The sequence below is a fragment of the Chiloscyllium plagiosum genome, unplaced genomic scaffold (genome assembly GCF_037043375.1).
Source record: "Chiloscyllium plagiosum isolate Xiang-an unplaced genomic scaffold, Cpla_swu_hap1 HiC_scaffold_5, whole genome shotgun sequence".
Classification (NCBI taxonomy): Eukaryota; Metazoa; Chordata; class Chondrichthyes; order Orectolobiformes; family Hemiscylliidae; genus Chiloscyllium; species Chiloscyllium plagiosum.
This window is the reverse complement of record NW_028270143.1, coordinates 135862774-135884689: the sequence shown is the minus strand read 5'-3', so window position 1 is coordinate 135884689 and position 21916 is coordinate 135862774. Positions and strand designations below refer to the sequence as shown.

General features: G+C 57.9%; 1 protein-coding gene across 1 annotated transcript in view; it reads left to right on the top strand.

Moving 5' to 3' along the window:
* LOC122546194 (uncharacterized) overlaps nucleotides 1–21916 on the top strand; it is a 655534-nt gene that overhangs the window by 595060 nt on the left and 38558 nt on the right. The window lies entirely within an intron of this gene.

Below are 21916 nucleotides of genomic sequence, written 5' to 3'. Positions count from 1 at the left end.
TCATGTTAAAATTGTACAAGACTTTGGTTCGGCCGCATTTAGAATACTGTGTACAGTTCTGGTCGCCACATTACCAAAAGGATGTGGATGCTTTGGAGAGGGTGCAGAGAAGGTTTACGTGGATGTTGCCTGGTATGGAAGGTGCTAGCTATGAAGAGAGGTTGAGTAGGTTAGGTTTGTTTTCATTAGAAAAAAGGAGATTGAGGGGGAACCTGATTGAGGTTTGCAAAATCATGAAGGGTAAAGACAGGGTGGATAGAGACAAGCTTTTTCCCAGGGGGAAGGATTCAGTAACGAAAGGTCATACTTTCAAAGTGAGAGGTGGGAAGTTTAAGGGGGACTTGGAACGCGTTGCCACCAGAGGTGGTAGAGGTAGGCACGGTAGATTCATTTAAGATGTGTCTGGACAGATGTATGATTAGGTGGGGAGCAGAGGGAAACAGATGCTTAGGAATTGGGTTTAGACGGTGGATTTGGATCAGCTCAGGCTTGGAGGGCCGAAGGGCCAGCTCCTGGGCTGTACATTGTCTTTGTTCTTTGTACTTCTTTGAAATTAGTCCTCAATATAAAGGAATACCAGTTAACAAACTGGCAAAAAAATTCAGCCAGTTCTGGAATCAGGTTCCTCCTCACCCCGCCGCTCCCCTCCCCCCACCTGCTGCCGCACCGACTCCCTGCCTCCCGCACTGAGGGTCAGTGCTAATGGAGTGTCACACTGTCAGAGGGTGAGGGCTGAGGGAGTGTCACACTGTCGGAGGGTCAATGCTGAGGGAGTGTCACACTGTCGGAGGGTCAGTGCTGAGAGAGTGGGCACAGTTGGAGGGTCAGTGCTGTAGACGTGGGCACTGTTGGAGGGTCAGTGCTGAGGGAGTGGGCACTGTCGGAGGGTCAATGCTGAGGGAGTGGGCCCTGTTGGAGGGTCAGTGCTGTGGGAGTGGGCACTGTCGGAGGGTCAGTGCTGTGGGAGTGGGCACTGTCGGAGGGTCTGTGGTGGGTGAGTGCGCACTGTTGGACGGACAATGTTAAGGGAGTGGGCACTGTTGGAGGGTCACTGCAGAGGGAGCGTCGCACTGTCGGAGGGTCAGTGCTGAGGGAGTGGGCCCTGTTGGAGGGTAAGTGCAGAGGGAGTGGGCACTGTCGGAGGGTCAGTGCTGAGGGAGTGTGCCCTGTCGGAGGGTCAGTGCTGAGGGAGTGTCACACTGTCGGAGGGTCAGTGCTGAGAGAGTGGGCACAGTTGGAGGGTCAGTACTGAGGGAATGGGCACTGTCGGAGCGTCAGTGCTGAGGGAGGGGGCACTGTCGGAGGGTCAGTGCTAATGGAGTGTCAGACTGTCAGAGGGTCAGGGCTGAGGGAGTGGGCCCTGTCGGAGAGTCAGTGCTGAGAGAGTGGGCACAGTTGGAGGGTCAGTGCTGAGGGAGTGGGCACAGTTGGAGGATCAGTACTGAGGGAATGGGCACTGTCGGAGCGTCAGTGCTGAGGGAGGGGGCACTGTCGGAGGGTCAGTGCTAATGCAGTGTCAGACTGTCAGAGGGTCAGGGCTGAGGGAGTGGGCCCTGTCGGAGAGTCAGTGCTGAGAGAGTGGGCACAGTTGGAGGGTCAGTGCTGAGGGAGTGGGCCCTGTCAGAGGGTCAGTGCTGAGGGAGTGGGCCCTGTCAGAGGGTCAGTGCTGAGGGAGTGGGCACTGTTGGAGGGTCAGTGCTGAGGGAGTGGGCCCTGTCAAAGGGTCAATGCTGAGGGAGTGGGCACTGTCGGAGGGTCAATGCTGAGGGAGTGGGCCCTGTTGGAGGGTCAGTGCTGTGGGAGTGGGCACTGTCGGAGGGTCAGTGCTGTGGGAGTGGGCACTGTCGGAGGGTCTGTGGTGGGTGAGTGCGCACTGTTGGACGGACAATGTTAAGGGAGTGGGCACTGTTGGAGGGTCAGTGCTGAGGGAGTGTCACACTGTCGGAGGGTCAGTGCTGAGAGAGTGGGCACAGTTGGAGGGTCAGTACTGAGGGAATGGGCACTGTCGGAGCGTCAGTGCTGAGGGAGGGGGCACTGTCGGAGGGTCAGTGCTAATGGAGTGTCAGACTGTCAGAGGGTCAGGGCTGAGGGAGTGGGCCCTGTCGGAGAGTCAGTGCTGAGAGAGTGGGCACAGTTGGAGGGTCAGTGCTGAGGGAGTGGGCCCTGTCAGAGGGTCAGTGCTGAGGGAGTGGGCCCTGTCAGAGGGTCAGTGCTGAGGGAGTGGGCACGGTTGGAGGGTCAGTGCTGAGGGAGTAGGCACTGATGGAGGGTCAGTGCAGAGGGAGGGGGCACTGTCGGAGGGTCAGTGCTAATGGAGTGTCACACTGTCGGAGAGTCAGTGCTGAGAGAGTGGGCACAGTTGGAGGGTCAGTGCTGAGAGAGTGGGCACAGTTAGAGGGTCAGTACTGAGGGAATGGACACTGTGGGAGCGTCAGTGCTGAGGGAGTGGGCACTGTCGGAGGGTCAATGCTAATGGAGTGTCAGACTGTCAGAGGGTCAGGGCTGAGGGAGTGGGCCCTGTCTGAGAGTCAGTGCTGGGAGAGTGGGCACAGTTGGAGGGTCAGTGCTGAAGGAGTGGGCCCTGTCAGAGGGTCAGTGCTGAGGGAGTGGGCACAGTTGGAGGGTCAGTGCTGAGGGAGTAGGCACTGATGGAGGGTCAGTGCTGAGGGAGTGGGCACTGTTGGAGGGTCAGTGCTGAGGGAGTGGGCCCTGTCGGAGGGTCTGTGGTGGGTGAGTGCGCACTGTTGGACGGACAGTGCTCAGGGAGTGGGCACTGTCGGAGGTTCAGTGCTGAGGGAATGCCGCACTGTCGGAGGGTCAGTGCTGAGGGAGTGGGCACTGTTGGAGCGTCAGTGCTGAGGGAGTGGGCACTGTCGGAGGGTCAGTGCTGAGGGAGTGCCGCACTGTCGGAGGGTGAGTGCTGAGGGAATGGGCCCTGTCGGAGGGTAAGTGCTGAGGGAATGGGCACTGTCGGAGCGTCAGTGCTGAGGGAGGGGGCACTGTCGGAGGGTCAGTGCTAATGGAGTGTCAGACTGTCAGAGGGTCAGGGCTGAGGGAGTGGGCCCTGTCGGAGAGTCAGTGCTGAGAGAGTGGGCACAGTTGGAGGGTCAGTGCTGAGGGAGTGGGCACAGTTGGAGGATCAGTACTGAGGGAATGGGCACTGTCGGAGCGTCAGTGCTGAGGGAGGGGGCACTGTCGGAGGGTCAGTGCTAATGCAGTGTCAGACTGTCAGAGGGTCAGGGCTGAGGGAGTGGGCCCTGTCGGAGAGTCAGTGCTGAGAGAGTGGGCACAGTTGGAGGGTCAGTGCTGAGGGAGTGGGCCCTGTCAGAGGGTCAGTGCTGAGGGAGTGGGCCCTGTCAGAGGGTCAGTGCTGAGGGAGTGGGCACTGTTGGAGGGTCAGTGCTGAGGGAGTGGGCCCTGTCAAAGGGTCAATGCTGAGGGAGTGGGCACTGTCGGAGGGTCAATGCTGAGGGAGTGGGCCCTGTTGGAGGGTCAGTGCTGTGGGAGTGGGCACTGTCGGAGGGTCAGTGCTGTGGGAGTGGGCACTGTCGGAGGGTCTGTGGTGGGTGAGTGCGCACTGTTGGACGGACAATGTTAAGGGAGTGGGCACTGTTGGAGGGTCACTGCAGAGGGAGCGTCGCACTGTCGGAGGGTCAGTGCTGAGGGAGTGGGCCCTGTTGGAGGGTAAGTGCAGAGGGAGTGGGCACTGTCGGAGGGTCAGTGCTGAGAGAGTGGGCACAGTTGGAGGGTCAGTACTGAGGGAATGGGCACTGTCGGAGCGTCAGTGCTGAGGGAGGGGGCACTGTCGGAGGGTCAGTGCTAATGGAGTGTCAGACTGTCAGAGGGTCAGGGCTGAGGGAGTGGGCCCTGTCGGAGAGTCAGTGCTGAGAGAGTGGGCACAGTTGGAGGGTCAGTGCTGAGGGAGTGGGCCCTGTCAGAGGGTCAGTGCTGAGGGAGTGGGCCCTGTCAGAGGGTCAGTGCTGAGGGAGTGGGCACGGTTGGAGGGTCAGTGCTGAGGGAGTAGGCACTGATGGAGGGTCAGTGCAGATTGAGGGGGCACTGTCGGAGGGTCAGTGCTAATGGAGTGTCACACTGTCGGAGGGTCAGGGCTGAGGGAGTGTCATACTGGGTCGGAGAGTCAGTGCTGAGAGAGTGGGCACAGTTGGAGGGTCAGTACTGAGGGAGTGGGCACTGTCGGAGGGTCAATGCTAATGGAGTGTCAGACTGTCAGAGGGTCAGTGCTGAAGGAGTGGGCCCTGTCAGAGGGTCAGTGCTGAGGGAGTGGGCACAGTCAGAAGGTCAGTGCTGAGGGAGTGGGCACGGTCGGAGGGTCAGTGCTGAGGCAGTGGGCACTGTCGCAGGGTCAGTGCTGAGGGAGTGGGCACTGTTGGAGGGACAGTGCTGAGGGTGTGCTGCACTGTCGGAGGATCAGTGCTGAGGGAGTGTCAGTACTGAGGGAGTGCCGCACTGTCAGAGGGTCAGTGCTGAGGGAGTGCCGCACTGTCGGATGGTCAGTGCTGAGGGAGTGTGGCACTGTCGAAGGGTCAGTGCTGAGGGAGTGGGCACTGTCGGAGGGTCAGTACTGAGGGAGTGCCGCACTGTCAGAGGGTCAGTGCTGTGGGAGTGCCGCAGGGTTGTAGGGTCAGTGCTGAGGGAGTGGGCACTGTCGGAGGGTCAGTGCTGAGGGAGTGCCGCACTGTCGGAGGGTCAGTGCTGAGGGAGTGCCGCACTGTCGGATGGTCAGTGCTGAGGGAGTGCTGCACTGTCGGAGGGTCAGTGCTGAGGGAGTGCTGCACTGTTGGAGGGACAGTGCTGATGGAGTGGGCACTTTTGGAGGGTCAGTGTTCAGGGAGTACCGCACTGTCGGAGGATCAGTGCTGAGGGAGTGTCAGTACTGAGGGAGTGCCGCACTGTCAGAGGGTCAGTGCTGAGGGAGTGCCGCACTGTCGGATGGTCAGTGCTGAGGGAGTGTGGCACTGTCGAAGGGTCAGTGCTGAGGGAGTGGGCACTATCGGAGGGTTAGTGCTGAGGGAGTGGGCACTGTCGGAGGGTCAGTGCTGAGGGAGTGGGCACTGTTGGAGAGTCAGTGCTGAGGGAGTGGGCACTGTCGGAGGGTCAGTGCTGAGGGAGTGGGCCCTGTCGGAGGGTCAGTGCTGAGGGAGTGGGCCCTGTCAGAGGGTCTGTGCTGAGGGAGTGGGCACGGTTGGAGGGTCAGTACTGAGGGAGTAGGCACTGATGGAGGGTCAGTGCTGAGGGAGTGGGCACTGTTGGAGAGTCAGTGCTGAGGGAGTGGGCACTGTCGGAGGGTCAGTGCTGAGGGAGTGGGCCCTGTCGGAGGGTCAGTGCTGAGGGAGTGGGCCCTGTCAGAGGGTCAGTGCTGAGGGAGTGCGCACGGTTGGAGGGTCAGTGCTGAGGGAGTAGGCACTGATGGAGGGTCAGTGCTGAGTGAGTGGGCACTGTTGGTGGGTCAGTGTTAATGAGTGTCACACTGACGGAGGGTCAGGGCTGAGGGAGTGTCACACTATCGGAGGGTCAGTGCTGAGGGAGTCGGCCCTGTCGGAGGGTCAGTGCTGAGGGAGTGTGCCCTGTCGGAGGGTCAGTGCTGAGGGAGTGGGCACTGTCGGAGGGTCAGTGCTGAGAGAGTGGTCACAGTTGGAGGGTCAGTGCTGAGGGAGTGGGCCCTGTCAGAGGGTCAGTGCTGAGGGAGTGGGCAGGGTTGGAGGGTCAGTGCTGAGGGAGTGGACACTGTCGAAGGGTCAGTGCTGAAGGAGTGCCGCACTGTTGGACGGACAATGTTAAGGGAGTGGGCACTGTTGGAGGGTCACTGCAGAGGGAGCGTCGCACTGTCGGAGGGTCAGTGCTGAGGGAGTGGGCCCTGTTGGAGGGTAAGTGCAGAGGGAGTGGGCACTGTCGGAGGGTCAGTGCTGAGAGAGTGGGCACAGTTGGAGGGTCAGTACTGAGGGAATGGGCACTGTCGGAGCGTCAGTGCTGAGGGAGGGGGCACTGTCTGAGGGTCAGTGCTAATGGAGTGTCAGACTGTCAGAGGGTCAGGGCTGAGGGAGTGGGCCCTGTCGGAGAGTCAGTGCTGAGAGAGTGGGCACAGTTGGAGGGTCAGTGCTGAGGGAGTGGGCCCTGTCAGAGGGTCAGTGCTGAGGGAGTGGGCCCTGTCAGAGGGTCAGTGCTGAGGGAGTGGGCACGGTTGGAGGGTCAGTGCTGAGGGAGTAGGCACTGATGGAGGGTCAGTGCAGAGGGAGGGGGCACTGTCGGAGGGTCAGTGCTAATGGAGTGTCACACTGTCGGAGGGTCAGGGCTGAGGGAGTGTCATACTGGGTCGGAGAGTCAGTGCTGAGAGAGTGGGCACAGTTGGAGGGTCAGTACTGAGGGAGTGGGCACTGTCGGAGGGTCAATGCTAATGGAGTGTCAGACTGTCAGAGGGTCAGTGCTGAAGGAGTGGGCCCTGTCAGAGGGTCAGTGCTGAGGGAGTGGGCACAGTCAGAAGGTCAGTGCTGAGGGAGTGGGCACGGTCGGAGGGTCAGTGCTGAGGCAGTGGGCACTGTCGCAGGGTCAGTGCTGAGGGAGTGGGCACTGTTGGAGGGACAGTGCTGAGGGTGTGCTGCACTGTCGGAGGATCAGTGCTGAGGGAGTGTCAGTACTGAGGGAGTGCCGCACTGTCAGAGGGTCAGTGCTGAGGGAGTGCCGCACTGTCGGATGGTCAGTGCTGAGGGAGTGTGGCACTGTCGAAGGGTCAGTGCTGAGGGAGTGGGCACTGTCGGAGGGTCAGTACTGAGGGAGTGCCGCACTGTCAGAGGGTCAGTGCTGTGGGAGTGCCGCAGGGTTGTAGGGTCAGTGCTGAGGGAGTGGGCACTGTCGGAGGGTCAGTGCTGAGGGAGTGCCGCACTGTCGGAGGGTCAGTGCTGAGGGAGTGCCGCACTGTCGGATGGTCAGTGCTGAGGGAGTGCTGCACTGTCGGAGGGTCAGTGCTGAGGGAGTGCTGCACTGTTGGAGGGACAGTGCTGATGGAGTGGGCACTTTTGGAGGGTCAGTGTTCAGGGAGTACCGCACTGTCGGAGGATCAGTGCTGAGGGAGTGTCAGTACTGAGGGAGTGCCGCACTGTCAGAGGGTCAGTGCTGAGGGAGTGCCGCACTGTCGGATGGTCAGTGCTGAGGGAGTGTGGCACTGTCGAAGGGTCAGTGCTGAGGGAGTGGGCACTATCGGAGGGTTAGTGCTGAGGGAGTGGGCACTGTCGGAGGGTCAGTGCTGAGGGAGTGGGCACTGTTGGAGAGTCAGTGCTGAGGGAGTGGGCACTGTCGGAGGGTCAGTGCTGAGGGAGTGGGCCCTGTCGGAGGGTCAGTGCTGAGGGAGTGGGCCCTGTCAGAGGGTCTGTGCTGAGGGAGTGGGCACGGTTGGAGGGTCAGTACTGAGGGAGTAGGCACTGATGGAGGGTCAGTGCTGAGGGAGTGGGCACTGTTGGAGAGTCAGTGCTGAGGGAGTGGGCACTGTCGGAGGGTCAGTGCTGAGGGAGTGGGCCCTGTCGGAGGGTCAGTGCTGAGGGAGTGGGCCCTGTCAGAGGGTTAGTGCTGAGGGAGTGCGCACGGTTGGAGGGTCAGTGCTGAGGGAGTAGGCACTGATGGAGGGTCAGTGCTGAGTGAGTGGGCACTGTTGGAGGGTCAGTGTTAATGAGTGTCACACTGTCGGAGGGTCAGGGCTGAGGGAGTGTCACACTATCGGAGGGTCAGTGCTGAGGGAGTCGGCCCTGTCGGAGGGTCAGTGCTGAGGGAGTGTGCCCTGTCGGAGGGTCAGTGCTGAGGGAGTGGGCACTGTCGGAGGGTCAGTGCTGAGAGAGTGGTCACAGTTGGAGGGTCAGTACTGAGGGAATGGGCCTTGTCAGAGGGTCAGTGCTGAGGGAGTGGGCACGGTTGGAGGGTCAGTGCTGAGGGAGTGGGCCCTGTCAGAGGGTCAGTGCTGAGGGAGTGGGCAGGGTTGGAGGGTCAGTGCTGAGGGAGTGGACACTGTCGAAGGGTCAGTGCTGAAGGAGTGCCGCACTGTTGGACGGACAATGTTAAGGGAGTGGGCACTGTTGGAGGGTCACTGCAGAGGGAGCGTCGCACTGTCGGAGGGTCAGTGCTGAGGGAGTGGGCCCTGTTGGAGGGTAAGTGCAGAGGGAGTGGGCACTGTCGGAGGGTCAGTGCTGAGAGAGTGGGCACAGTTGGAGGGTCAGTACTGAGGGAATGGGCACTGTCGGAGCGTCAGTGCTGAGGGAGGGGGCACTGTCTGAGGGTCAGTGCTAATGGAGTGTCAGACTGTCAGAGGGTCAGGGCTGAGGGAGTGGGCCCTGTCGGAGAGTCAGTGCTGAGAGAGTGGGCACAGTTGGAGGGTCAGTGCTGAGGGAGTGGGCCCTGTCAGAGGGTCAGTGCTGAGGGAGTGGGCCCTGTCAGAGGGTCAGTGCTGAGGGAGTGGGCACGGTTGGAGGGTCAGTGCTGAGGGAGTAGGCACTGATGGAGGGTCAGTGCAGAGGGAGGGGGCACTGTCGGAGGGTCAGTGCTAATGGAGTGTCACACTGTCGGAGGGTCAGGGCTGAGGGAGTGTCATACTGGGTCGGAGAGTCAGTGCTGAGAGAGTGGGCACAGTTGGAGGGTCAGTACTGAGGGAGTGGGCCCTGTCAGAGGGTCAGTGCTGAGGGAGTGGGCACAGTCAGAAGGTCAGTGCTGAGGGAGTGGGCACGGTCGGAGGGTCAGTGCTGAGGCAGTGGGCACTGTCGCAGGGTCAGTGCTGAGGGAGTGGGCACTGTTGGAGGGACAGTGCTGAGGGTGTGCTGCACTGTCGGAGGATCAGTGCTGAGGGAGTGTCAGTACTGAGGGAGTGCCGCACTGTCAGAGGGGCAGTGCTGAGGGAGTGCCGCACTGTCGGATGGTCAGTGCTGAGGGAGTGTGGCACTGTCGAAGGGTCAGTGCTGAGGGAGTGGGCACTGTCGGAGGGTCAGTACTGAGGGAGTGCCGCACTGTCAGAGGGTCAGTGCTGTGGGAGTGCCGCAGGGTTGTAGGGTCAGTGCTGAGGGAGTGGGCACTGTCGGAGGGTCAGTGCTGAGGGAGTGCCGCACTGTCGGAGGGTCAGTGCTGAGGGAGTGCCGCACTGTCGGATGGTCAGTGCTGAGGGAGTGCTGCACTGTCGGAGGGTCAGTGCTGAGGGAGTGCTGCACTGTTGGAGGGACAGTGCTGATGGAGTGGGCACTTTTGGAGGGTCAGTGTTCAGGGAGTACCGCACTGTCGGAGGATCAGTGCTGAGGGAGTGTCAGTACTGAGGGAGTGCCGCACTGTCAGAGGGTCAGTGCTGAGGGAGTGCCGCACTGTCGGATGGTCAGTGCTGAGGGAGTGTGGCACTGTCGAAGGGTCAGTGCTGAGGGAGTGGGCACTATCGGAGGGTTAGTGCTGAGGGAGTGGGCACTGTCGGAGGGTCAGTGCTGAGGGAGTGGGCACTGTTGGAGAGTCAGTGCTGAGGGAGTGGGCACTGTCGGAGGGTCAGTGCTGAGGGAGTGGGCCCTGTCGGAGGGTCAGTGCTGAGGGAGTGGGCCCTGTCAGAGGGTCTGTGCTGAGGGAGTGGGCACGGTTGGAGGGTCAGTACTGAGGGAGTAGGCACTGATGGAGGGTCAGTGCTGAGGGAGTGGGCACTGTTGGAGAGTCAGTGCTGAGGGAGTGGGCACTGTCGGAGGGTCAGTGCTGAGGGAGTGGGCCCTGTCGGAGGGTCAGTGCTGAGGGAGTGGGCCCTGTCAGAGGGTCAGTGCTGAGGGAGTGCGCACGGTTGGAGGGTCAGTGCTGAGGGAGTAGGCACTGATGGAGGGTCAGTGCTGAGTGAGTGGGCACTGTTGGAGGGTCAGTGTTAATGAGTGTCACACTGTCGGAGGGTCAGGGCTGAGGGAGTGTCACACTATCGGAGGGTCAGTGCTGAGGGAGTCGGCCCTGTCGGAGGGTCAGTGCTGAGGGAGTGTGCCCTGTCGGAGGGTCAGTGCTGAGGGAGTGGGCACTGTCGGAGGGTCAGTGCTGAGAGAGTGGTCACAGTTGGAGGGTCAGTACTGAGGGAATGGGCCCTGTCAGAGGGTCAGTGCTGAGGGAGTGGGCACGGTTGGAGGGTCAGTGCTGAGGGAGTGGGCCCTGTCAGAGGGTCAGTGCTGAGGGAGTGGGCAGGGTTGGAGGGTCAGTGCTGAGGGAGTGGACACTGTCGAAGGGTCAGTGCTGAAGGAGTGCCGCACTGTTGGAGTATCAGTGCTGAGGGGGTGGGCACAGTCAGAAGGTCAGTGCTGAGGGTGTGGGCACGGTCGGAGGGTCAGTGCTGAGGGTGTGCTGCACTGTTGGAGTGTCAGTGCTGAGGGAGTGCCGCACTGTCGGAGGATCAGTGCTGAGGGAGTGCCGCACTGTCGGAGGGTCAGTGCTGAGGGAGTGTCGCACTGTCGGAGGGTCAGAGCTGAGGGAGTGCTGCACTGTCGGAGGGTCAGTGCTGAGGGAGTGCCGCACTGTCGGAGGGTCAGCGCTGTGGGAGTGCCGCAGGGTTGTAGGGTCAGTGCTGAGGGAGTGGGCACGGTTGGAGGGTCAGTACTGAGGGAGTAGGCACTGATGGAGTGTCAGTGCTGAGGGAGTGCGCCCTGTCGGAGGGTACGTGCTGAGGGAGTGGGCCCTGTCGGAGAGTACGTGCTGAGGGAGTGGGCACTGTCGGGGGGTCAGTGCTGAGGGAGTGGGCCCAGTCGGAGAGTCAGTGCTGAGAGAGTGGGCACAGTTGGAAGGTCAGTGCTGAGGGAGTGGGCCCTGTCATAGGGTCAGTCCTGAGGGAGTGGGCCCTGTCAGAGGGTCAGTGCTGAGGGAGTGCGCACGGTTGGAGGGTCAGTGCTGAGGGAGTAGGCACTGATGGAGGGTCAGTGCTGAGTGAGTGGGCACTGTTGGAGGGTCAGTGTTAATGAGTGTCACACTGTCGGAGGGTCAGGGCTGAGGGAGTGTCACACTATCGGAGGGTCAGTGCTGAGGGAGTCGGCCCTGTCGGAGGGTCAGTGCTGAGGGAGTGTGCCCTGTCGGAGGGTCAGTGCTGAGGGAGTGGGCACTGTCGGAGGGTCAGTGCTGAGAGAGTGGTCACAGTTGGAGGGTCAGTACTGAGGGAATGGGCACTGTCGGAGCGTCAGTGCTAATGGAGTGTCAGACTGTCAGAGAGTCAGTGCTGAGAGAGTGGGCACAGTTGGAGGGTCAGTGCTGAGGGAGTGGGCCCTGTCAGAGGGTCAGTGCTGAGGGAGTGGGCACGGTTGGAGGGTCAGTGCTGAGGGAGTGGACACTGTCGAAGGGTCAGTGCTGAAGGAGTGCCGCACTGTTGGAGTATCAGTGCTGAGGGGGTGGGCACAGTCAGAAGGTCAGTGCTGAGGGTGTGGGCACGGTCGGAGGGTCAGTGCTGAGGGTGTGCTGCACTGTTGGAGTGTCAGTGCTGAGGGAGTGCCGCACTGTCGGAGGATCAGTGCTGAGGGAGTGCCGCACTGTCGGAGGGTCAGTGCTGAGGGAGTGTCGCACTGTCGGAGGGTCAGAGCTGAGGGAGTGCTGCACTGTCGGAGGGTCAGTGCTGAGGGAGTGCCGCACTGTCGGAGGGTCAGCGCTGTGGGAGTGCCGCAGGGTTGTAGGGTCAGTGCTGAGGGAGTGGGCACTGTTGGAGAGTCAGTGCTGAGGGAGTGGGCACTGTCGGAGGGTCAGTGCTGAGGGAGTGCCGCACTGTCGGAGGGTCAGTGCTGAGGGAGTGCCGCACTGTCAGAGGGTCAGTGCTGAGAGAGTGCCGCACTGTCGGATGGTCAGTGCTGAGGCAGTGCTGCACTGTCGGAGGGTCAGTGCTGAGGGAGTGCTGCACTGTCGGAGGGACAGTGCTGATGGAGTGGGCACTTTTGGAGGGTCAGTGTTCAGGGAGTGGGCACTGTCAGAGAGTCAGTACTCAGGGAGTGCCGCACTGTCGGAGGGTCAGTGCTGAGGGAGTGCTGCACTGTCGGAGGGTGAGTGCTGAGGGAGTGGGCACTGTTGGACGGTCAGTGCTGAGGGAGTGGGCACTGTCGGAGGGTCAGTGCTGAGGGAGTGGGCACTGTTGGAGAGTCAGTGCTGAGGGAGTGGGCACTGTCGGAGGGGCAGTGCTGAGGGAGTGCCGCACTGTCGGAGGGTCAGTGCTGAGGTAGTGGTCCCTGTCGGAGGGTAAGTGCTGAGGGAGTGGGCACTGTCGGAGAGTCAGTGCTGAGGGAATGGGCCCTGTCGGAGAGTCAGTGCTGAGAGAGTGGGCACAGTTGGAAGGTCAGTGCTGAGGGAGTGGGCCCTGTCAGAGGGTCAGTGCTGAGGGAGTGGGCCCTGTCAGAGGGTCAGTGCTGAGGAAGTGGGCCCTGTCAGAGGATCTGTGCTGAGGGAGTGTGCATGGTTGAAGGGTCAGTGCTGAGGGAGTAGGCACTGATGGAGGGTCAGTGCTGAGGGAGTGGGCACTGTTGGAGGGTCAGTGCAGAGGGAGGGGGCACTGTCGGAGGGTCAGTGCTAATGGAGTGTCACACTGTCGGAGGGTCAGGGCTGAGGGAGTGTCACACTGTCGGAGGGTCAGTGCTGAGGGAGTGGGCCCTGTCGGAGGGTCAGTGCTGAGGGAGTGGGCACTGTCGGAGGGTGAGTGCTGAGGGAATGGGCCCTGTCGGAGGGTAAGTGCTGAGGGAGTGGGCACTGTCGGAGGGTCAGTGCTGAGGGAGTGGGCCCTGTCGGAGGGTCAGTGCTGAGGGAGTGGGCCCTGTCGGAGAGTCAGTGCTAAGAGAGTGGGCACAGTTGGAAGGTCAGTGCTGAGAGGGTGGGCCCTGTCAGAGGGTCAGTGCTGAGGGAGTGGGCCCTGTCGGAGGGTCAGTGCTGAGGGAGTGGGCCCTGTCGGAGAGTCAGTGCTGAGACAGTGGGCACAGTTGGAAGGTCAGTGCTGAGGGAGTGGGCCCTGTCAGAGGGTCAGTGCTGAGGGAGTGGGCCCTGTCAGAGGGTCAGTGCTGAGGGAGTGCGCACGGTTGGAGGGTCAGTGCAGAGGGAGGGGGCACTGTCGGAGGGTCAGTGCTAATGGAGTGTCACACTGTTGGAGGGTCAGGGCTGAGGGGTGTCACACTGTCGGAGGGTCAGTGCTGAGGTAGTGGGCCCTGTCGGAGGGTCAGTGCTGAGGGAGTGTGCCCTGTCGGAGGGTCAGTGCTGAGGGAGTGTCACACTGTCGGAGGGTCAGTGCTGAGAGAGTGGGCACAGTTGGAGGGTCAGTACTGAGGGAATGGGCACTGTCGGAGCGTCAGTGCTGAGGGAGAGGGCCCTGTCAGAGGGTCAGTGCTGAGAGAGTGGGCACAGTTGGAGGGTCAGTACTGAGGGAATGGGCACTGTCGGAGGGTCAGTGCTGAAGGAGTGCCGCAGTGTTGGAGTGTCAGTGCTGAGGGGGTGGGCACAGTCAGAAGGTCAGTGCTGAGGGAGTGGGCACTGTTGGAGGGACAGTGCTGAGGGTGTGGGCACGGTCGGTGGGTCAGTGCTGAGACAGTGGGCACTGTCGCAGGGTCAGTGCTGAGGGAGTGGGCACTGTTGGAGGGACAGTGCTGAGGGTGTGCTGCACTGTCGGAGGGTCAGTGCTGAGGGAGTGCCGCACTGTCGGATGGTCAGTGCTGAGGGAGTGCTGCACTGTCGGAGGGTCAGTGCTGAGGGAGTGCCGCACTGTCGGAGGGTCAGTGCTGTGGGAGTGCCGCAGGGTTGTAGGGTCAGTGCTGAGGGAATGGGCACTGTTGGAGAGTCAGTGCTGAGGGAGTGGGCACTGTCGGAGGGTCAGTGCTGAGGGAGTGCCGCACTGTCGGAGGGTCAGTGCTGAGGGAGTGCCGCACTGTCAGAGGGTCAGTGCTGAGAGAGTGCCGCACTGTCGGATGGTCAGTGCTGAGGGAGTGCTGCACTGTCGGAGGGTCAATGCTGAGGGAGTGCTGCACTGTCGGAGGGACAGTGCTGAGGGAGTGGGCACTGTTGGACGGTCAGTGTTCAGGGAGTGCCGCACTGTCAGAGGGTCAGTGCTGAGGGAGTGGGCACTGTCGGAGGGTGAGTGCTGAGGGAGTGCCGCACTGTCGGAGGGACAGTGCTGAGGGAGTGGGCACTGTTGGACGGTCAGTGTTCAGGGAGTGCCGCACTGTCAGAGGGTCAGTGCTGAGGGAGTGGGCACTGTCAGAGAGTCAGTACTGAGGGAGTGCCGCACTGTCGGAGGGTCAGTGCTGAGGGAGTGCTGCACTGTCGGAGGGTGAGTGCTGAGGGAGTGCCACACTGTCGGAGGGTCAGCGCTGAGGGAGCACCGCACTATCGGAGAGTCAGTGCTGAGGGAGTGGGCACTGTCGGAGGGTCAGTGCTGAGGGAGTGCCGCACTGTCGGAGGGTGAGTGCTGAGGGAGTGCCACACTGTCGGAGGGTCAGCGCTGAGTGAGCACCGCACTGTTGGAGAGTCAGTGCTGCACTGTTGGAGGGTCAGTGTTCAGGGAGTGCCGCACTGTCGGAGGGTCAGTGCTGAGGGAGCCCCGTACTGTCGGAGGGTCAGGGTTGAGGGATTGCCGCACTGTCGGTGGGTCAGTGCTGAGGCAGCGCCGCACTGTGGGTGGGTCAGGGCTGAGGGATTGCCGCTGTGTTGTAGGGTCAGTTCTGTGGGAGTGCTGCACTGTCAGAGGGTCAGCGCTGAGGGAGTGGGCACTGTTGGAGGGTCAGTGCTGTGGGAGTGGGCGCTGTTGGACGGACAGTGCTGAGAGAGTGCTGCACTGTCGGAGGGTCAGTGCTGAGGGAGTGCTGCACTGTCAGAGGGTCAGTGCTGAGGGAGTGGGCACTGTCAGAGGGTCAGTGCTGAGGAATGCTGCACTGTTGGAGGGTCAGTGCTGAGGGAGTGCTGCACTGTCAGAGGGTCAATGCTGAGGGAGTGCTGCACTGTCAGAGGGTCAGTGCTGAGGGAGTGGGCACAGTCGCAGGGTCAGTGCTGAGGTAGTGCTGCAGTGTTGGAGAGTCAGTATTGAGGGAGTGCCGTACTGTCGGAGGGTCAGTGCTGAGGGAGTGGGCACTGTCGGAGGGTCGGTGCTGAGGGAGCGCCGCACTGTTGGAGGGTCAGTGCTGTGGGAGCGCCGCACTGTTGGAGGGTCAGTGCTGAGGGAGTGGGCACTGTCGGAGGGTCAGTGTTGAGGGAGTGGACACTGTCGCAGGGTCAGTGCTGAGGGAGTGGGCACTGTCGGAGGGTCAGTGCTGAGGGAGTGCCGCATTGTGGGAGGGTCAGCGCTGAGGGAGTGGGCACTGTCAGAGGGTCAGTGCTGAGGAATGCTGCACTGTTGGAGGGTCAGTGCTGAGGGAGTGCTGCACTGTCAGAGGGTCAATGCTGAGGGAGTGCTGCACTGTCAGAGGGTCAGTGCTGAGGGAGTGGGCACAGTCGCAGGGTCAGTGCTGAGGTAGTGCTGCAGTGTTGGAGAGTCAGTATTGAGGGAGTGCCGTACTGTCGGAGGGTCAGTGCTGAGGGAGTGGGCACTGTCGGAGGGTCGGTGCTGAGGGAGCGCCGCACTGTTGGAGGGTCAGTGCTGTGGGAGCGCCGCACTGTTGGAGGGTCAGTGCTGAGGGAGTGGGCACTGTCGGAGGGTCAGTGTTGAGGGAGTGGACACTGTCGCAGGGTCAGTGCTGAGGGAGTGGGCACTGTCGGAGGGTCAGTGCTGAGGGAGTGCCGCATTGTGGGAGGGTCAGCGCTGAGGGAGTGGGCAATGTCAGAGAATCCTCCCACTTTCTCCAGACCAAAGGGGTAGCCATGGACACACGTATGGGCCCCAGCTATGCCTGTCTCTTTGTTGGCTACGTAGAGCAGTTGACCTTCCGTAATTACACCGGCACCACTCCCCACCTCTTCCTCCGCTACATTGATGACTGCATTGGCGCCACCTCGTGCTCCCGCGAGGAGGTTGAGCAATTCATCAACTTCACCAACACATTCCACCCTGACCTTAAATTTACCTGGACCATCTCTGACACCTCCCTCTGGACCTCTCCGTCTCCATTAGTGACAACCGACTTGACACCTACATTTTATTCTGGATTAGTGGTGCTGGAAGAGCACAGCAGTTCAGGCAGCATCCAAGGAGCAGTAAAAGACGTTTCAGACAAAAGCCCTTCGTCAGATGATGCCTGAACTGCTGTGGTCTTCCATCACCACTAATCCAGAATCTGGTTTGCAGTCATTGTTTTTACCGACATTTTTTACAAACCCACCGACTCCCACAGCTACCTGGATTACACCTCTTCCCACCCTATCTCTTGCAAAAATGCCATCCCATATTCCCAATTCCTCTGCCTCTGCCGGATCTGCTCCCAGGAGGACCAGTTCTACCACAGAACACACCAGATGGCCTCCTTCTTTAGAGACCGCAATTTCCCTTCCCACGTGGTTAAAGATGCCCTCCAATGCATCTCGTCCACATCCCGCACCTCCGCCCTCAGACCCCACCCCTCCAACTGTAACAAGGACAGAACGCCCCTGGTGCTCACCTTCCACCCTACCAACCTTCGCATAAACCAAATCATCCGCCGACATTTCCAGCACCTCCAAACAGACCCCACCACCAGGGATATATTTCCCTCCCCACCCCTTTCCGTCTTCCGCAAAGACCGTTCCCTCCGTGACTACCTGGTCAGGTCCGCGCCCCCCTACAACCCACCCTCTCATCCTGGCACTTGCCCCTGCCACCGCAGGAACTGTAAAACCTGTGCCCACACCTCCTCCCTCACCTCCATCCAAGGCCCTAAAGGAGCCTTCTACATCCATCAAAGTTTTACCTGCACATCCACTAATATCATCTATTGTATCCGTTGCTCCCGATGCGGTCTCCTCTACATTGGGGGACTGGACGCCTCCTAGCAGAGCGCTTTAGGGAACATCTCCGGGATGCCCGCACCAATCAACCACACTGCCCCGTGGCCCAACATTTCAACTCCCCCTCCCACTCTGCCGAGGACATGGAGGTCCTGGGCCTCCTTCACCGACGCTCCCTCACCACCAGACGCCTGGAGGAAGAACGCCTCATCTTCCGTCTCGGAACACTTCAACCCCAGGGCATCAATGTGGACTTCAACAGTTTCCTCATTTCCCCTTCCCCCACGTCACCCTGGTTCCAAACTTCCAGCTCAGCACTGTCCCCATGACTTGTCCTACCTTCTTTTCCACCTATCCACCCCACCCTCCTTTCACCTTCATCCCCTCCCCCACTCACCCATTGCACTCTATGCTATTTTTTCCCCACCCCCACCCTCCTCTAGCTTATCTCTCCACGCTTCAGGCTCACTGCCTTTATTCCTGATGAAGGGCTTTTGCCCGAAACATCGATTTCCCTGCTCCTTGGATGCTGCCTGAACTGCTGTGCTCTTCTAGCACCACTCTATTCCAGTCTCGGGTTTCCAGCATCTGCAGTCATTGTTTTTAACTTTATGATTTTGTAAACTGGGAGAAAGTGAGGACTGCAGATGCTGGAGATCAGAGCTGAAAATGTGTTGCTCTAAAAGTGCAGCAGGTCGGGCAGCGTCAAAGGAGCAGGAGAATCGACGTTTCGGGCATAAGCCCTTCTTCAGGAAATCTGAAGAATCTTATTCCCGAAACGTCAATTCTCCTGCTCCTCGGATGCTGCCTGACCTGCTGCACTTTTCCAGCAACACATTTTCAGCTCTGATTTTGTAAACCTCAATCAGGTCTCCCCCTCAATCTCCTTTTTTCTAATGAAAACAATCCTAACCTATTCAACCTCTTTTCATAGCTAGCACCTTCCATACCAGGCAACATCCTCGTAAACCTTCTCCGCACCTTCTCCAAAGCGCCCACATCCTTTTGGTAATGTGGATACCAGAACTATACACAGTATTCTAAATGTGGCCGAACCAATGTCCTGTACAATTTTAACATGACCTGCCAGCTCTTATACTCAATACCCCGTCCGATGAAGGCAAGCATACTGTATGTCTTCTTGATCACTCTACCCTCCTGTGCAGCCACCTTCAGGGTACAATGGACCTGAACTCCTAGGTAGAGTCACAGAGTCGTAGAGATGTACAGCATGGAAACAGACCATTCGGTCCAACTCATCCATACCGACCAGATATCCCAACCCAATCTAGTCCCACCTACCAGCACCCGGCCCACATCCCTCCAAACCCTTCCTATTCATATACCCACCTAAATGCCTTTTAAATGTTGCAATTGGACCAGCCTCCACCACATCCTCTGGCAGCTCATTCCATACACATACCACCCTCTGTGTGAAAAAGTTGTCCCTTAGATCTCTTTTATATCTTTCCCCTCTCGCCCTAAACCTATGCCCTCTAGTTCTGGACTCCCCACCCCAGGGGAAAGACTTTGTCTATTTATCCTATCCATGCCCTCATAATTTTGTAAACCTCTCTCAGGTCACCCCTCAGCCTCCGACGCTCCAGGGGAAACAGCCCCAGCCTGTTCAGCCTCTCCCTGTAGCTCAAATCCTCCAACCCTGGCAACATTCTTGTAAATCTTTTCTGAACCCTTTCAAGTTTCACAACGTCTTTCCGATAGGAAGGAGACCAGAATTGCACGAAATATTCCAAATGTGGCCTAACCAATGTCCTGTACAGCCGCAACATGACCTCCCAACTCCTGTACTTAATACTCTGACCAATAAAGGAAAGCATACCAAACATCATCTTCACTATCCTATCTACCTGCGACTCCACTTTCAAGGAGCTATGAACCTGCACTCCCAGATCTCTCTGCTCATCAACTTTTCCCAAGGCTCTTCCGTTTACTGTATAATTTGTTCCAGAATTAGACTTCCCAAAATACATCACCTCACATTTGCCTGGATCGAACGCCATCTGCCACTTCTCCGCCCAACTCTCCAGTCTATCTATACTCTCCTGTATTCTCTGACAGTCCCCTATGCTTTCTGCTACTCCACCAATCTTAGTGTCATCTGCAAACTTGCTGATCATACCAACAATGCCCTCTTCCAGATCATTGATGTTTATCACAAACAACAGTGGCCCTAATACTGATCCCTGTGGGACACCACTGGTCACCTTTCTCCATTTCGAGAAACTCCCTTCAACCACTACTCTCTGTCTCCTGTTGCTCAACCAGTTCTTTATCCACCTCGCTAGAACACCCTGCACACCATGTGTCTTCACTTTCTCTATTAGTTTACCATGGGGAACCATATCAAATGCCTTACTAAAGTCCATGTATATGACATTAACAGCCCTTCCTTCATCTATCAGCTTGGTCACTTCCTCAAAGAACTCTATTAAGTTGGTAAGGCACAATCTCCCCGCACAAAACCTATCACTGATAAGCCCATTCTTTTCCAAATATAAATGGATTATCTCCCTCAGTACCTTCTCCAGCAACTTTCCCACCACTGATGTCAGGCTCACTGGTCTGTAGTTACCCGGGACATCCCTACTACCCTTCCTGTACAGGGGGACAACATGAGCAACTCTCCAGTCCTCCAGCACCTCACCTGTGTTTAAGGATGCCACAAAGATATCTGTCAGGGCACCAGCTATTTCCTCTCTCGCCTCCCTCAGCAACCTGGGATAGATCCCATCCGATCCTGGGGATTTGTCCACCTTAATATCCTTTAGCCTACCCAATAGACAATAGGTGCAGGAGTAGGCCATTCTGCCCTTCGACCATTCAATATGATCATGGCTGATCATCCTCAATCAGTATCCTGTTCCTGCCTTATTCCCATAACCCTTGATTCCACTCTCCTTTAGAGCTCTATCCAACTCTTTCTTGAAAGTATCCAGAGAGTGGGCCTCCACTGCCCTCTGGGCCAGAGCATTCCATACAGCCACCCTCTGGGTGAAGAGGTTTCTCCTCATCTCTGTCCTAAATGGCCTACCCCTTATTTTTAAACTGTGTCCTCTGGTTTGGCACTCACCCATCAGCGGAAACATGCTTCCTGCCTCCAGAGTGTCTAATCCTTTAATAATCTTATACGTCTCAATCAGATCCCCTCTCAGCCTTCTAAACTCAAGGGTATACAAGCCCAGTCGCTGCAGTCTTTCAGCGTAAGGTAGTCCCGCCATTCCAGGAATTGACCTCGTGAACCTACGCTGCACTCCCTCAATAGCCAGAATGTCTTTCCTCAAATCTGGAGACTGGAACTGCATGCAATATTCCAGATGCGGTCTCACCAGGACCCTGTACAGCTGCAGAAGAACCTCTTTGCTTCTATACTCAATTCCTCTTGTTATGAAGACCAGCATGCTATTAGCCTTCTTCACTACCTGCTGTACCTGCATGCTTACCTTCATTGACTGGTGTACAAGAACACCCAGATCTCGTTGTACTGCCCCTTTACCTAACTTGACTCCATTTAGGTAGTAATCTGCCTTCCTGTTCTTGCCACCAAAGTGGATAACCATTCATTTATCCACATTAAACTGCATCTGCCATGCATCTGACCACTCACCTAACCTGTCCAGGTCACCCTAATATCTCCTAACATCCTCCTCACATTTCACCCTGCCACCCAGCTTTGTGTCATCAGCAAATTTGTTAATGTTACTTTTTAATACCTTCTTCTATATCATTAATGTATATTGTAAACTGCTGCGGTCCCAGCATTGAACCTTGTGGTACCCAACACATCTTCCCTACTTATGTCAACGTGATCCAGACCTATCAAACGTCTATCTCTAATCTCAATATTCATCATGTTCCTCTCCTCAGTGAACACTGATGCAAAGTAATCATTCAGAATCTCACCCATTCTCTCAGGTTCAACACACAGCCTTCCTTCGTTATCCTTTAGTGGACCAATCCTTTCTCTAGTTACTCGCTTGTTTCTTATATAAGAATAAAATGCTTTAGGATTCTCCTTAATTCTGCTTGCTAAAGCTATTTCATGACCTCTTTTAGCCCGCTTAGTTCCTCATTTAAGACTTGACCTACTCTCCCGATATTCCTCCAGGACCCGTTCTGTTCTGAGCTGCCTAGACCTTATGTACACTTCCCTTTTCCTCTTGGCCAGTCGTACAATTTCTCCTGTCATCCACAGTTCACAAATCTTGCCTTTCCTATTCTTTGCCTTCAACGGGACATGCCTATCCTGCACTGCCGGTAACCTATCTTTGAAAGCCTCCCACAGATCAAATGTGGACTTCCCTTCAAATAACTGTGTCCAATCCACATTTCCCAGCTCCTGCCTAATTTTGATATAATTGACCTTGGCCCAGTTTAGTACTCTTCCCTGAGGACCACTCTCATCTCCGCCTACGAGTATTGTGAAACTTACAGAATTGTGGTCACTGTTCCCAAAGAAATTCCCCACCGCAACTTCTACTACCCTGGTCTGGCTCATTCCCCAGTACCAGGTCCAATATGGCCCCTTCCCTTGTCGGACTATTGACGTACTGCTCTAGTCCAAAGATGTGCAGGTCAGGTGAATTGGCCATGCTAAATTGCCCGTAGTGTTAGGTAAGGGGTAAATGTAGGGGTAGGGGTATGGATGGGTTGTGCTTCGGCGGGGCGGTGTGGACTTGTTGGTCCGAAGGGCCTGTTTCCACACTGTAAGTAATCTAATCTAATCTAATCTAAAACTCTCCTGGACGCTTCCTACAAATTCTACCCCATCCAGACGTCTGACGCTAAGTGTATCCCAGTCAATGTTGGGAAAATTAAATTAAATCTCCCATCACCACTACCCTATTGCCACTACACCTCTCCATAATCTGTTTACCTACTTGTTCTTCTACTTCACCCTCACTGTTGGGAGGCCTGTAATACAGCCCCAACAATGTAACTGCACCCTTCTTATTTCTCAGCTCCACCCATAATGCCTCACTAACCAAGCCCTCCATAGTGTCCTCCTTTAGCACAGTCATGATATTGTCCCTGATCAGCAATGCAACTC